This window comes from Drosophila pseudoobscura, chromosome X (assembly GCF_009870125.1).
Source record: "Drosophila pseudoobscura strain MV-25-SWS-2005 chromosome X, UCI_Dpse_MV25, whole genome shotgun sequence".
Lineage (NCBI taxonomy): Eukaryota > Metazoa > Arthropoda > Insecta > Diptera > Drosophilidae > Drosophila > Drosophila pseudoobscura.
This window is the reverse complement of record NC_046683.1, coordinates 21,088,669-21,105,885: the sequence shown is the minus strand read 5'-3', so window position 1 is coordinate 21,105,885 and position 17,217 is coordinate 21,088,669.

The window sequence follows — 17,217 nt, the reverse complement described above, 5'->3', positions numbered from 1 at the left end:
TTCGGCTGTAGTACCAATCGCACAGTATCCTACCCGGCTCTACCCCCCACCCACCATGCACTCTGCAACAACCCCAACCCGACCCCAACCTAGACCATACCACCTATCAAACAAAGGCATTTTTAAATTGTGCGTTCTTTTTCCCCTAACATTTTTTGTTCTGTTTCCTTGAGCAGGCGGCAGGCAGGGATACGCGAAACAAAAACAACGTGAACGGGTGGCCGAAGAGCCGAGGAACAACGAACAGCACCGGCCAGAGAGGTAAGGGGCAGGGTGAGAGGAAAAGCTACGACAAAGGGGAATAGCAAAGCAGGAAAATCGAATTGAAAGCGCCGAAAAGCGACAATCGATTGATTTCATGTTGATTACCTTGATTTGTTGCTGTTGTTGTTTGGTAAGCGGCTTAAAGAGACAGACACAGACACAGACACAGTCACACAGAAAGGGGGAGATAGAGAGATAGAGAGAGAGACTGGATTGTCTTCCGATTTACATCCTTCAATCCGATATTTACACATTCAGTGATGTAATCAGAATACACTCCCAGGCATCGGTCGATAAACGCGCCGCTTAACGAATCACTAACTCTGCAAAGCTCCTTTGATGAATATAATCGGAATCGAGAATCAACAGTGGAACCAGCGTGGAGCTCCGCAATCGGAGGATTGAAAGATTCCGGAGTGAGGGGTTGCTGACGGCATTGAGAAAAGAAAGGGTTTAAGATATTGCCCTATTACTTAAGGGATTTAAATTTTTAAGTGGTTTCTGTCAGCTCCACATTCCACTCTCTCAACTTGAGTTTTAAAAATTTGAGAACATTTTTTCATCTGAAGCCAAATCCAAGGAAAACATTTATCTCTTCTAATTTGTATCAAATGCTTTGTTCCCTTTATACTATAAAATAGAATTTATCTCCGGACACTTCTCTAGTTCATTCCGAAGTTCAAAAGACAGTGAGGGATATCAATATATGTACGTATGTATTTAAAGTGGCCTTAGGGATTATCTTATAATAGTGTGGCCGTAATATGTACTAGGGATTATCTTACCTTTATTCAAAATTATCATCTCATGTCATACAACACCAATAAAACCAATCGAGCGGCTCATTCTGCTAAATTCATTCATTCATTCTGACTTCCAATGATTATTAAGATAATGGATAGGTAAGGTTAAACTGAACGGGCCTCACAGGGGCCACGTTTAGGCCATTATGACCCTTAGTTAACCGGATGGATGGTATAAGCCGTCGCGGGAGTGCTTATGAGGTTTAAAAGTCCTCGAGAATCGAAGTGTTTTTAGCAAAGGCAAAGAGGGCAGTCGCAGATGAGGTGTTCCAGGGTCACCTCGCACAGCAGGTCCTCCGCCTCCTACTGTTCTGGAGGATCATATGCTGGCCCCTCGATTGGTAATCCGATTCCGTCATTGCAGGAGCTTCAGTGCTTTGTCTCCCTCGACTGCAATGTGGAGGAGAACCTTTGCATTTGGTATGGGCGGGATCAGCTCCCTGTCTAATACCTCCAGCTTCCCATTCTCGTCGCTGCGATTGAGAACGACCACAATCAGATATCTCTCGGGCACTTCACTCGAGTGTTGCCTTTTGGACATTCGCCGCGCTCCTCTGGAGCCCTAGATTGGCTAGATTGGATTGCTGCTCCTGGGAGATATCCGCCCTGGCTTGGAGCCGGCTCAGTAATTTGAAGGTAGCCTTGTACTCGGCTTTCGCCTTCATCCCCTCCCTAGAAAGTTTCGGCAGGGAGCTGGTATCTGGTTCAGGCGAGAAGGCAATACCGTAAATCAGAATGATCCTCAAATAAAATTGTACATTTCCGACATTTTTATACCCGGTACGGGAACAGTATAGGACTTGTGTAACACCTAGTTTGATGTCACAGGAGTCTGGATACAAAATTTGGTTGCTCTAGCTCTCATAGTCTCTGAGATCTAGGAGCTCACCGCCCATTTTGGCAATTTTTTGTTTGGTAAAACATCAATTCGTCCTGCATAAATATATTGTGGACCTTGCCGCGGCTCACTCCCGCTCGTTTATATTAGTTTTTGAGTATATAAAATATTAAAGTTCTCGATGCATTAAGATTCATTGAATTAAATACCCTACTTAGTGTTGCACGAACATTCCGACTAGAGTTTGAAACCAATTAATTTTCTCATTATAGCAATTTCTTAATTTTTTTGATCTGTATCCCTATGTAGTTTTAACAATTTCTTTCTTTTGAACACAGCTTAGATAATAATACAACAAATCATTTTTTACAGATTTTTTAACTTTGCTTCCAAGTTTCCAAGCCCTTCTTGTTTCCAAACCCGGAGAAATGGCTAAGCGGAAGGATACTTAACTCCAACGAAGAAGTGATCTCACAAAAATGCCTATTTAGAGGACTTCGGCAAAATTCGAACAAATGTTGGACAAAATTTATGGAGCTGAAAGGAGACAATACTGAATAATAAAATGATTGTTTATCCAAACAACTGTGTTTCATTCATAAAGTGACGGACTTATTGAACAGCCCTCGTACTATGACCACCTTCAACCCTCAACTTTGACCCCTCAACCCCTGACTCATAACAACATTCTCAACAGTGATTTGGGACTTCAGCCTTTTCTGAAAGTGTACATCAACATTACGTCAACATCAGTGACGAGAAAAGGAGGACCATCAAAAGCATCCAAATTCAATAATTTATGGGGAGAGCTCTTCGGCTTTAACCTCATCGAAAGAAGCCAAGTAGAATTTCGGAAATCTGCAAATTGAAAAGCTACAACAGACGGCAATGGGAGGCAGGGCACAGTCGGAGTGGCTGCAGGCGACGGCGACGGCGACCCTAGATGAGGCGGAAGTAGAGCCCATGCCAAAAAAGAATGAATTCCTCTATTACGTATGCCAATCACGAATTGAAACTTAAAAACTTTGCACGATAATCCTCGGCAAGGGTGCGTGGTTAGGGAAGGGCTGGGGCTGGGGCGGGGCTGGAGCTGGAGCTGGAGCTGGGTCAGATGGAAGCGGTCTGGGGGATGCCGGGTCAAAGGGGAACAGGATCCAATCCAGTTGTCGGTGTTAAACTGAGGATGGTAGCCGTGAGTTTCTGTTCCGCAAGGACTACGCGAGTTGGTCTCCATAAAAAAAGAGGAATACAAAGTGAAATGAGCGGAAAGTGGCGGAGAGGAAAGGGGACGAGTGGGTTGACGGATGGTGTAGGCTATGCGAAGGGGGCGATGTAAAGCTTCAGGCAGCGCGCTGCAGCGGTTCGAAGAAGGTTACGTAGAGGGTGTCAAATTGTCAGAGGTTGTCAACTAAAAACTGGCATTAAGGTGGAAAATCACGTACGCCGGATTTCTCTTGTCTCCCCGTCTTAACACACATCCCCCCCTGCTGTCTCCTGTGGTCCCATTGTGGGCCTTCTCCGTAGCTTGTCACTCCTGCCTCACCCCTCTCTAAAAAGAGAGGATAATGACGTTTGTGTGTAGGCTGTCAACGAATTGAAAAAGAATTGAAAAATATACGGGCTTATGTGTGAGTGCCATCGCTCTATAAATTTCTACACAAATACATAGAATATTTGTATCTGTATCTGTATCTGTATCTGACAAAGCGGCTGATGATTATGCCGCCTATGACAAGGTTCATTCCGGACGAGAACTGCTGATAAAGTTGTTAAGTGAATTGGTTCACTCTGAGTGGGAGACCACTCGGTTCGTTGGAGGCTTAGTTAGGCTCATGTGGCTGACCACGTCCCACTTCTCTCCACACAAGCCTCCGCTCACGCTCACGCTCACGCCCTTGGCTTGGCCGTTCCCCATTCCGTGCTCCCCACTCTCGGTTTCCTTCTTCCTGCTGTCTGCTGTCTGCTGCCTGCTGCCTGCTCTGGTTACATTTTGCGCATAAATGCGTTTAATCTTGAAGGAACCGCAGGTTGCATGGAGCCGGAGAAGTCGTCGTAGTGGGATCCAGAGACTGAGCCTTGGCCCGCAGAATTTCTTGACTGCTCCTCCCTTATGCCTCTGCCCATCTACCCTTTGCTCTCTCGTGCAGCGCTAAATAAACACAATTTTCGCAGCTGTCCCGGCCCTCTCCCAATCTCCGTTCACGGCTGCTGCGGTCGCTTGTTTCATAGTTTCCAATTGCCAAGAGTTCAGCGGTTCTCTCCATCTTTTCCTTTCCTTTTCCTTTTTACCCCGCTCCCGCATTTGTTGAATGTTTTTCGTTGCCGTTGTTTCGCTTTTGCTTCTTTTTTCATTCTTTCTCTGAAAACTTTCAGCTTTTCGAAGGCGAAGGCCTTTCTCCATCTCCTTCTTCATCTCCTTCTCCATCTCCATCTCCATTCCCACCTCCATCTCTATCTCCATTTTCCATTTTCACTCGGCGCTCGGAGGTTCTCTGCGTTTCATTTGTTGGTTTCGGCTAACGAAAATTTTATTACAAGTTTTCTATAATCGACTTGCGGGCTGCGGTCGCCAAAGAGCTACACATTTCCGATCTACGCTCTTGCTCTTCCCCGCATCGCTGTTATCGTAAAACTTAAATCGAGCGCTTGGTCTGGGAGCTTGGTCTGGGAGCTTGGTCTCGGAGTTCCTTCCACTTTCGAGTGGTCCGCACTGGCATAGTACTTACGGGACTTACGCCTTGTGCTTTGCCGTATGTCACCTATACGGAACGAGCTGGTGGGGGTTGTACCCGACACGAAAGCACGTATTGGGGGTGGGGGGCCGGCTTCTACTTTCGGTAGAGTAGGGATGGAATCGCTCGGACATTGTAGAAATACAATTATTATTCACGTGATATTTTTATTGTGTAGGTACATTTATTAGCTGTTAATTAACGTATCTTTTTCATAAAATGCAAAAACTGACTGAAGCCGATAGGGCAGCAATATTGGTATTGGGGTCAGCAAAAATTAGTTTTGGCACTATTAGCCCAAAACTTGGGATGAGAAAGTCTTCTTTAAACAATTTTATACACAAATTTTCGAAAAACGCGGTTCGGTAAACCGACAATCCCCCTCAGGAAGTAAGAGGAAGACCGCCGCAAAGGACTATCAAAGTAGGATCCTATTCTGAAACATGGCAGACTCTAAAATCGGTTCAAAATGTCATAAGATATTAGAAGACAGTTTATTTAGTCGTTAAGTACCGATATTTTGGTGCACTTTAGGGTGGCGTCTTCGGGAGGCAGGACTTGATGGTCGGCGGCCAGCAAAAATACCCATTTTGACACTAAAAAGAACTCCAGAACAGGCGCCAATGGTCCAAACTCAACAAAACTTTGACTGAAATGACAAAAGAAATGTAATGCTTTTAATTGATTTAATATAAACGCGGCTTGTTGTGAAAATAGGACGAATGATCGCCGCAAAGTTGGAGAAAATTATAAAAGTTAATGCCTAAAACAAACGGTAACGCAAGGAGGCAGCAGGATGGTCTGGGGATGTTTTATTTTATATAATATACATACATGTATATAATATAATATTTGACCGATATGTAAGGGCGGGCAAAAAACTTTCAGAGGAAAACCTCATTCCGCCTAATGAGGACCACTTTCCACTTGCTGAAGCCCTCCTCTTCTAGGACGATTCTGCTCCTTACCGCCATGAAAGATTGGTCAGGCATATTTTGTATAAAGTTTGTTATTACATTGTGTAATGGATGGATTCTCTAAGGTAAAATAATATTTATCAATAAGTAATGGGAATTAGGACATTGGACTGGCAGTGAAGTGGTCCTGGTTTCAATCCGATCTAGAATATTTAGCACATCATGAACGTTATAATATGAAAGCAGAGACTTTTCCCTTAACTTTATCTGAATTGAATGAAATATTTGAAAAAGTGTGGCAATCAATCTGAAATCTGATCCGATATTGCCCAGATCAGACAATCGGCGAGCGATTCAGACCGCCAACGATTTGCTCTCGGGGTATGCTCGGACAGCATGTGCCAATACTTTTTGTACCTGGTTCTAATTCTTGACATTTCAATTCAATAAATTACCTAAGCTAGGAATCAGCACCATCAGGGGCCATCGGACCCCCTTACTTTGTTCACTCTGGCTACAACAATAGGCAGATCGCAACGATCGCATATGATCATTCTTTTTGATTCTGAGTTTTCTTTTTCCATTTAAACGATTATAATATACCCCCTTTTTCAATGAGCAAGCTACTTTAACACAAGATTTGTTGTTGTACAATATATTTTATTCCACACGAGGCGATGCGAAGTCTCTTAAAGTCCGATTTAATCCAAATTGAGATAAGTTTACACCAGGTTCGAGTCCGAACCACGAAAATAATAATAAATAATCGTTCACCTGCTTTTAGACGGCCAACGGAACAGTTTTGAATTCAATTTTGGGGTCAATCGGGCGACTGACAGGTGGGTAAGCCAAATCGAAATGCTTAAATTCCCCGGTCGGACCCACCAAAAGGTGTTGGACTCTCACACCTACATATGTACATATGTGTATGTATGTATTTATGATGTGAGTACATGTGTATTCCGCAGAACTACAAATGAGAAAGGCAATGGAAACGTGTTAAGTTGTTGCTTTTTCAGGCTTCTATTTGCGCTTGCGGGACCCCAGCAACAAATTGCGGTACTCGTTATTATGATGCCGAGCACACACACACACACACACACACACACACGCACACGCACACATTGAGAAACTGGAGCGTGAGGCACTTGTGTCATTTGTAATTGAAAATGAAAATGCAAAGGCAACAAAGGGATAAGCAGCGGAAGAAAAAAACACACAAACAGCAGAAAGGAAACAAAAAGGAAACAATTCTCAAACAAAAATGAAGCCGAAGGATCGAGGACCGAAGCCTCAGATACCCTTTCAGACCCATCCTGTTCCTATGGCAGCTATCACATGATATATCGATACAATTTGAGTGCATTATGTACATTGTGTACATTTCACAATACAATTCCTATTTTCTATATCTTCCTATGTTTTGTCCTCTGATGCCGATCAAGAATATGTATAGAGTATATGTTAGTAACCGCTCCATTGTATAGACGTTGAAAAACGCATGATCAGAATAGTATTACCCCTTGAGAGGGTATATAAAAAAAAAACGGTATAGAGGGGAAGAGGAAGTTTCTACTTTGACATATGTAGATACCAACGTGGCAAAGAGAGAGACAGAGAGAGTGAGCGAGAGAGATAGCGAGTGGGATAAACAGAGCTAACAGATAGTAATAGCTCCCTTTTTGTCCCTATCTCTGTCGGTGGCACGCGAATAACTGTCAATTTATATGCCGTTAGCGTGCTGTCAATGAGCATGAATATGAAGTGCTCCCAACAACCACCCCCATCAACCACCAAAGCCCCCAACCCTTCCCCAACACTCAAACCCAAGCCAACAGTATGTAAAACGGAAATGCATTCGTCAGTTTCCATCGTTGTTTGGTGCTGGCATCGGAAGGCACTAAAAACTAAGGACACACTAATCAACAAACATTTACGCCGACATTGCGTGCATATTAAACAACGATCCCCCCCTCCAGGCAGTGGCAGTGGCAGTGGCAGTGGCATAGCCGAAGGAAACGGCGTAAGAGTTATTAACTGGGCCTGCCACGACGTCAACTTTGAGTGAGGAGAAATGGACCTAGGACCGTGGACCGTGGACCGTGGACCGTGGACTGTGGACTGTGGAACTGGGAGAAACCTTTGCTTATCCGCCGTGTAGCCCTTGGCGCTACAGTGGCAAACCCTCCATTGTTCCCCCACTATCTGAAGAATACCACCTCCTTCCCACCCCTTTCAATACCACGTTCGCCACTTGCTCCGCTCATTTGACTGGGAAACGTAAATTATATTCAGCAATTTATCATTTAAAAGTTTAATGTGCTTCTATAAATTTAAGTTGCATGACTCAAGTGTCGAGCCGAGAGGGAGACGGTGACGGAGACGGAGATGGAGACGGAGAGGGGCTCACCAAAGGAGAGAGAAACAGGGAAAGATAAAGGGGTGTGGCAGGGCCGGAGGTGGAGCGCTATTAGTTGCAAAATAAATTGCTTCCACACAGACCAGAAACCAGAAACAGGTTCATGTTCATGTTCGGTTTAGTTAAGTTCAGTTCTGTTTTGTTCTGTTGCCAGCTGGCTCCGTGTGGAATTTGTGGCTCAGTGTCTTCCCTGAAGGTCAAAGGCCGTGCCAAGGTGAAATGGATAAATGCCTTAACATGAATTTCAATTGGCAATCGACCAACAGCTATGGCAAAGGGGGCGTTTTCGTATTGGGCTTGTTGGAAAAGAAGTCCTTGGACTGCTTTGCCTAGGAAGGATTGGGTCAAAACTATGAAACAACGATCAACCTTCTTTCGAACCTCCGAGTGAGGAGGCTCAATGGATAGAGAACCCCCTTCTGAAGCATTTAGAATCCCTTTTTAGAACATTTAACTACATGTACCTTGTATGTCCAACTAAATAATCTGCTCATTTCATGCCAAATGAACCAAAGACAGCTTAAATATTTACTCATTCACATGCGCTGTAACAGAAATTAAATCAAAACTCTCAACTACTCGTGTTAAGTTCATTAAGTTGGATTCCAGTGTACATATTTACATATGTATTTCCCTAAAAATTATGCTATTGCCTTGACACGTAAGGAGAGCATTATGATTTGAACCCAAGGCTTGCAACGCACACGCGGAAGCCTTTCGTAGCCCCATAAGTTATAAAAATGTGTTCTAATCTACAAAGTCTACAAAGCCTTGTCAGATCTTCTGTCTGTATGCTAAGTACGATGTAAAATAGTCCCTAGATGGGCAGTTACGATCAATACATAATAGCTCTGCTAAACAAACGATCAACGGAGAGAAACTATTTTTTTTCTGAGCTAATTTCATGAGTTACTAACATACATATGTACATATGTATGGATATGGAACTATCGATCTGCAGGGGTATCAAGAGTTTGGGACTTTGCATCTTGCTTACACTTGCAGCGGCTGAACGACTGAATGACTGAGAGACCCCGATACAGATGGGAGCTCCTATTCAGGATAGATATGCCCGGAATCCTGCATGGTTAAATGTTTGTAAGCCCTGGCAGACGTGAGTGAAGTCAACCAGGCGGTGTAAGGATATGGCTGTGGTAGCCGGAGAGCAGCAAAGCATATTATAGAAACTATTTGCCACCTAGCAGGAGAAGGCCACCGGAATGCGTTGCCAGAGTGGAAGCAGGAGCAGGAGCAGGAGCAGAAGCAGAGGCAGGAGCGCGAGACAGGAGATAGGAGGACACTTCACTCTGTCGGCATGCAATTTGTTTAGTGTGTGAAAATGAAACATTTTTGTTGTCGCCGCTCGACTTCTTTCCTTTCCTTTCCCTTCTACTTTCGCCCCCATGCCACCGCCCCCTCGGATGTCTGGGTATCTTTCTCTTAGCTGCTTGGCTGCGCTTTTCTTGGTTATTCTGCGTCGTACGGCGAGAACCGTCGTCGTCCTGGAGGACATCGCACAACACGCGAATGATTGATGGTTTTTCTTAACGAAGAACGGGACAAACAAATGAAACTTTTGTTTCTTGCATAATAAAATAACGGGAGAGCACAGGGAGAGTGGGCCAGGCCGGGCCAGGACGGGCCAGGACGGGCCAGGCAAGGCAAAGAAGAGAGTCGAGTCGAGTCAAGTCGCGTCAGTTACTCCAGGACCCACTTTTGGAACACAACCCACAACCAGGACCGGGACCGGCCAACCAAAAGACACACAGAAAAAAAGCAAAAGACCAGGAGAACTCCCAGAGAACTGAACGAAACGGAAAACAAAGAATCAACTTACTCTTAATTCCTTATACAAAAGAATTTTTCAATTTTACGCCAAAATAAGTTTTGCCATGCCAGTAATTTTTCACCCAACCAGCCAGGAGGTGGGGCGACACCAGCAGCTGCGGCTGCGGCAGAGGCAGATTCAGTGGCACGGGCACGGGCAGGGGCAGGGGCAGGGGCTGGGGTGTGGCAGCATGATTGGTAGAGCTGAAGCTGAAGCTGCGGAAGGAACAGGTTCGTTCGGGTCTAACCATAGCCTAAGTGCATCGTAATTAGTTATAATCATTTCGATATGGAGGTAACTGGAGCGGGGGCAGAGCAACCAACTTCAGACCAAAACATTTTAAATCCCCTCTCAGGGGCGGTTGTGTCTCGTGGCTGCCTGGAGCTGCGCGGGACGGGACGGGGCGGGTCGGGGAAGGGGACGGGGACGGGGGCATGGGAAACGGAGTGGCTCGACATGTTACCGAAAACCGAAAGTGTCAAAGCTTATAAACGTCAGCCATAATTATGCCTGCAGGATAATTGTTTAGACACATGAGCATAATGAAAACATGACATGGCATCCTGCGAGAATCAAAATGCGCCCAGTGAGTGGCTACCCCCCTCCACGAGTCTGCGAGTTTGTGTATGGGGTGCGTGTGTGTGGGTGTGCTGATGTGTAAATGTTTGCTTATATGCGTGTGCCCGTGGGTGTGTATTCTCGGTCCTGTCCTGGCAACACTTGGGCAATAAACACGCGCCTAAGGTGCCCAAGAAGCAGCACCGAATGGGTCGATCAGCGGTCCGGGGGAGGGAGTGTTGGAGTTTGCCATGAGGAAGCTGCCTTTAACTCTGGATGTACATATATAAGAATGAGTGTCCCCCCGTATACCGCCTAGACATAAACAGACTCTGCCAACAGCAGTCAAATGCGCAAAAAACCAGGACATGCGGGAAGAAAATCGGAAACAAAAAGTATAGAAAAAACAGTCTTGATCTCACCACAAATAATGAATGAGAAATCAATTTCTAAAGGAATATATGTATAAAGGGTCAAAAAGAAAAATTCAATAAATGTAATAATGTTAAGCATTAAAAAAGGTTATCCTGACAAGCAATTCAAACGGCATTCAGCTAAGGTTCATTATTTACATAGCTTATATCCTTGAGATAAACAAAATAAAAAGATCATACATACATATGTATGATATATATTAAGTTTTCCGATTACATGAATTGTATGCCTACGCATAAACGCATAAATAACAAAAGCAAAGGCGGTGCTCATCCAGGGCCCGTCTTTCTGTTCCTCTCGTTGTGCACTCTTAGTACACACATACTAGACATACTAGACAAGCACACACACACACATATCTATGCATACAGACACGCGTGTTAATTACTGTTATCATTATGAATCGTATACAAGACTAATTAGTGTGTTACACTTTCATTTATTGTTTGTGAGGCGACAAATGAATGAACGAGCGTACGTACAGCGATGACGAAGCTGACAACAGCTCGCATGTACCGCAGCCATACTGCTCACAAAGGTACATACATACCACACACATACATACATGCATACATACAACATAGAGATTTATCCATTTCCCTCGGGTCCATACACACACACACCCATCCACCCACACACCCATCCACCCACACATACAGGCTAAGTGTTTAACATAATGAACACGGGTATTACGAGGGAATTAACATGACATTTAACAACGTAACTCAAACAACACACAATAGCAGCAAACACACAAAAGCAACAACAATTTGTTGCTGTCTGTGATTAAAAGTGTAACATTGCCCCTCCACTTACCACTTGCCACTTCCGACCCATAACCCATAACCCATACGCATCCCTGAACTTTCCACTTTTGCTGAGTAATTTCAAATCTGAGCCGAGATTCGCTTCGAGCAGAGAAAGAAAGTGGACCGAAAAGCAGTAGATGTCGCTAAATCGGTTCCGTTTCCGCTGTTTCCGCTGCTTCCGCTGTTCCTGTTCCCTGTTTTTCGTTCCAGTCCAAAGTTAAGGAATACATATTTGGAGGCCATAACGGTACTTTAAGCTGTGCCTGCTCACATTATCGTCCTCTTGCAGTTCTATTGGATTTTATTGTTATGCTTATGTGGCACTTTCTTTCCACTCGACTCCCATCTCTCTTCCCCATCCCATTCCATTATGCTGAAAGTTTTTCGTAGCCATCCAAAGCAACACAAAAAAAGAGCTAAAAACTGTTGGCCAACTAAGTTTAAGTAGCTGCAACATAGATTCAAAGCACTTCCTTGGGCCAGGCCATGACCATAGACTCTCGAAAGATGCAACTGGGGAAAACTGGGTTTGGCACGGATTGCTATCCCACAGGCGAGGATAATTTCAAAGTGTGAAAGAACATGAGCAGAGTCCCAACTCAAATAGAGTCCAGCCAAGGAGTATTGGGATAAGATTTCAAGATAGCACCTTAAAGATGGAGCTCAAACTTAAAAAAGCCTCCACTATCCATCATAAATTAAAAGAATATAAAAGCCCGTTTATCTCCTCCCTCGAGAATCGAGGTACCATCGCGCGTCAGATACTTCTATTTGACATCAAATTGGTCAACAATGATTGGGCCAAATAAAATGTGTCGGAATCGAGGGTCTTAGGGTCTCAAAATGTTCCTTTTGGTATAAAACAAGAAAATATAAAGTTTTAGCCCGATTCGACAACGTTTAGAGGTGCCGAATTGACGTTAAAGTTGCAAAATACGATATTTGCCCAATTGTCACTCTTATCGAATTGCATTTTCTTTGTGTTTTGGAATATTACAATGTATTATTCATCCTCTAAAATTTCAGCTCGATTGGTTAACATTTAAGCCAACAATAAATATTTAACAGTCTACCTTTATATTAAATTAAGTCATTTTTATTATTCAATGACTATCATATTCTTTTGCGACGCTTAGCAACTTCTGAAACTCATCTTATATTATTCGATTTGTGGTGAAAATGGATGTGCCCAACGTCCAGAAGGACGGACCCCATAAAGTTATATATTCTTCGTCAGCATCAATAGCCGAGTCGATTAAGCCTTATCTGTCTGTCCGTCCCTACAAGCGCCTAGTTCTCTAAGACTATTATTGCTAGAGTAACGACATTTTGTATCCAGACTTTTTATAACAGATACTCAAAATGAGTATAGGGGTATATTAGATTTGTAGTGAGAATGGATGTGTGTAACGTCCAGAAGGAATTGTTTCCAACCCCATAAAGTATATACATTCTTGATCAGCATCAATAGCCGAGTCGATTGAGCTATGTCTGTCTGTCCGTCCGTCCGTCTGTCCGACCGTCCGTCTTTCCGTCTGTCCGTCCCTATCAGCGCCTAGTTCTCAAAGACTATAAGAGCTAGAGCAACGACGTTTTATATCCGGGCTTCTGTGATATGTCACTGCTACAAGTACATTTCAAAACTTTGCCTCACCCCCTTCCGCCCCCACAAAGGACGAAAATCAGTTGCATCCACAATATTGCAGATTCGAGATAACTAAAAACGCAGAATCATAGATAATGACCATATCTATCAGATTGCTGAATCTGAATGAGATCAGATCATTTTTATAGCCAAAAGGAACAAATCAATTTGCACTGGCTACGCAGCGCCCGACGTCACGCTCAGACTGATTTTCTGTCTCTCTCGCACGCACTCTTTGTCGGAGGAGAGCCATACTGACTAAGTATCGGGTACAAATGTAGAGTTGCGGTGTCCGCAGCAACTCACAACGTTCCCCCTCGTTTCTTTTGTATTCAATTCCTTTTATTCTTCTAATAGTACATATGTATGTATGTATATATTTTAAGATTAACAGCTAGCTGTGAGGATCTGGGTCAGTGGGGCGTGGCTGTGCTCCTCCGACACTTTCCTTTCCCTCTCTGCTCTCCGTAGCTCCCGCATTAGTGGCGGGAGCGGTTGCCTCCCACGCCTTGGGATCCGATACCATAAGTGGCACGATCCCTCCGACGCTGATGTTGGTGGTTAGCTCGGCCTCTAGCTGACGCCTCTCATATTCGAAGCGGTGGCACTCGAAAAGACGAGGTACGAGGCGTCCTCCACGATGCCTCCACCGCAAGATGGGCATTAGTCATCCGTTTCGTGGCCAAACCGCTTCAGTTAGGATCTGAAGCATCCGTGACCGCTCAGCATCTGTGTGAGGTGGAAGTCCACCTGTCCATGCTTCCTCTCCAACCACAGCTTGATTTCTGGAATAAGCCTGGGGGTCCAGCGTCCTTTCGTCAAGGAATCCCACTTCGTCTGCCATCTCCTGACGCTTTCGTGCCTGAGTGATTCTCACGCAGCTCTCGTGGGAGGGTTGAGTCCCTTCGGGATAGCTCATACTCCTCGGCCTTTTCCCTCACTTGCTCTGATATTGGCACTAGTCCAGCGATGACCAGTGCTCCTGATAGCGCATAAGCAGTGCGTTGCCTCGACTCCTCGCAAATAGCTCGGCACCTTCGCCGCTTTGGACCACACTGGGGCAGCATACAGGATCTGGGAGGAGACGACGCTGGTGATTAACTTCCTCCTCGCTCTCTTTGGCTCGGCAAGTCTGAGCGGCCTTTGCGTTGGCGTACTCCAGATGCTCCCTGCATGAGAGCCTGGTGTCCAACATAACCCCTAGGTATTTCAGCGCTCTTTGCGATGTGATGTCGTGTCTGCCGACCGACACTCGAGCTGTCTCCACCTTCTTCCTGCTGCTGATGAGCACAGCCTCGGTCTTGTGGGCCGCCAGCTGTAGTCCCGCTATGGCGAGCGACGTCTCCACGGTACGGATTGCCCCGTTTGCAGCTTCTTCTACTGTTGCAAGATCCTTGGCCACCACTACGATGGCGACGTCGTCGGCAAAACCCACGACCGTCGTGCCCTCGGGGAGGTTCCGTCTCAGAACTCCATCATACATTGTGTTCCGTAGGAAGCCCCAGCACCGACCCCAGCGGGACTCCAGCAGTTACTCTGTATGCTCTTGTCCCTTCGCTCGTCTCGTACAGCAGCACCCTTTCACTGAGATAGCTGTCCACTGTTCTCAGGAAGTATTCCGGGATCCGTAGCATCCGCAGGGCTTCCATCGTTCTTCTCCAGTCCGCCGTGTTGAACGCATTTTTAATGTCGAGGGTAACCAGCAGGCAGTACTGCTTCTTGCCCACTCTCCAACGCGTCCCGCTGATGGCATTCTCCGCGATGTTGGTGACAATGCTGATAGCATCCAGAGTTGATCTGCCTTTCCGGAAGCCATACTGGTTGGGCGACAGGCCGCCGGCATCTTCAATGGCATGACTGAGCCTACGTGCAAAGAGCTTTTCGCATACCTTGCCCGCCTTGTCTAGGAGAAAAATTGGTTAGCTTCGTTGATGCTCGTGTGAAGCTCCTTCATTCGCACGAACATATTCCTCGTCGCCATGTTGATATGGCGCGTATTCTTGTCCATCATCCTGCTATGGACTTCATCCAAGATATTCCCCAGTTGCTGTCTTGCTGTCTTTCATGAAAACAAGGTTTTCGTCCTCCTCCATTCCTCTTGCTCGAAATCCAGTTAACTCTGGGGTCGAATTTAAATTGAAATTTCAAATTTGGCTTGGCGCGTAACTCGGCTTCGGCACGCCGGCAGCCCTGTGCCGTTCGAGGATGTCCGGCAACACCGTCCATGTTGCCACCCTGCGCGATCACCTGACTGTCAGCACGTTGATCAGCTGCTGAGTGGGAGGCTACCGGCGAGAACCGTAAACAGAAAAGAAAAGAAAAGTTTGAGTGAGAAATTGTTTTGCTTCAACTCCACCAACAATGTGTATAGCACCCCTCTCCTCCTCCTGCCCGGAGCGCACTGGTTTTGCCCCTGCAACCGAACGGGGTGTCGGCGAGGGCGGATTTCATACGCAGTACGTACCGGTGCTTCAGTGACCTACTATTAACAGCTTTCCTTTTCAGTTGCCAGGCGTGGCACCCGGAAAACTTGCAGCTCGTGGTGAACACAACCGCACTTGGAAAACGCTCTACGTGTGTCTCACATTAGATTGGTGCTGAAATCGGATGTGTGTAACACCCAGAAGGAAGCGTTTTGGACCCCATAAAGTATATACATATGTTCTTGATCACCATCAATACCCGAGTCGTCCGTCTTCATCCTGCAGTGTGCGCCCTATCACGTGATAAAACAGCTGTTGTTGGTGTTAGAATAGAAAAAAGAGACAAAAAGTAAAATGGAAACCGATAAAGTCGAATATATAATAATCTACCAAACGTTTCGACCGATTTTATGAAATCAATCAATTCTTCCCTACCAAACAACACGTAAAATATCTTGTATAAATCACACTAATCATAAGTTACATATATTCTGACTGAGTACCGAGTCTAAAGTGTCCGAGTCTAAAGAGCGGCTCTTGACGAGGTTCACAATGTTCCCGTTACTTATTAATTTATAATTTTGTTATTCGTTATTGTTTAAGATAGACGTGTAAGTTAAGTGAGCCATTTAATTTAATAATACATACAGTATTAATCCGGGTTTAATCCCTACATTATCTAAAATCTACATTAAGTATATATATATATATATATGTATCTATACATATGTATATGAAAATATCGTGTCACGTATCGAACGATTTTGATACATTTTTAGTTTTTTGTACCCACCATATTTTAATCGGGACTCGATCCTATACAAAATGCCAGGAAATCAAGAAAATAATGAAAGGCATGCTCTTCGGCACGGATACAGATTCAAACCTGTTCCAGAAGTCCATTCACATTCAATTAATGCCTCGAAATGACAACGATATAGTTCATAAATGGATTGACGCAAATGGTCAGCTTGTTACTAAACAAAATACTCCAGAGGTGGAAATTTATTGGAGGTGGATAATAATTTCTACATTTCAAGTAGGCTGTACATGACTACGTCAGGTATTTTATAGATTCCTATACCAGATTCATTCAGAATCGTTCATTGAAACAATATACAACAATAAACATATAACATGTCAACTTCAGAACGTAAAACCTATACGATTGAAACGCGATTGGCCAAGAAGCGCCGCCAGATGGCCCTCGACCAGATAGCATGCGGCTCCGAGGCCTCCATTGAGGGGCCACCACTGGCTAAAAGGCGCAAAAGTGCCCCAGTCAAGCGACAGCCAAAGCCAGTGAGACGCAGCGATCCCTCCTCGGATCGTGTAGAACAGAGAGGACGAGGACAAGGTCGAGGACAAGGACGAGAACGAGGAATACCCAACAAAGCCGCTAAGAAAGCCCTCAAAAAGCGGAACACTCCTGTCAAAAAACGCTTACCGTCAAAAAGGGCTGGGGCCCCGCGTTCCACCAAAAAGGAACAACCGAAGCCAACAAAGACTTCGTCAAAAACCCGGAAAACAAAAGCAAATGAATCAA